The sequence below is a fragment of the Diachasma alloeum genome, unplaced genomic scaffold, assembly GCF_001412515.2.
Source record: "Diachasma alloeum isolate Michigan unplaced genomic scaffold, Dall2.0 Dall_scaffold_01098, whole genome shotgun sequence".
Lineage (NCBI taxonomy): Eukaryota > Metazoa > Arthropoda > Insecta > Hymenoptera > Braconidae > Diachasma > Diachasma alloeum.
The window spans coordinates 41,958-42,159 of NW_021681209.1; positions in this window are offsets into that span (position 1 = coordinate 41,958).

Consider the following 202-nt stretch of genomic DNA (forward strand, 5'->3'; position numbering starts at 1 on the left):
GTGAATTTTTAATTACCGGGAGTCACTGTGCGCCGCAAAACAATTATTTTTCTTACTGGCCCCTGACTTTCATGGCAGTTTTTAATTTTTTGTTACAAAGATTAAGGGACGAAAGAGGGTTAATTAATGGAGAATGTAATTCTTCGTCGAACTGCCTTTTTTTCATCCCTTAATCTCAATTAGGAGGGGAGAAGTGAATTTT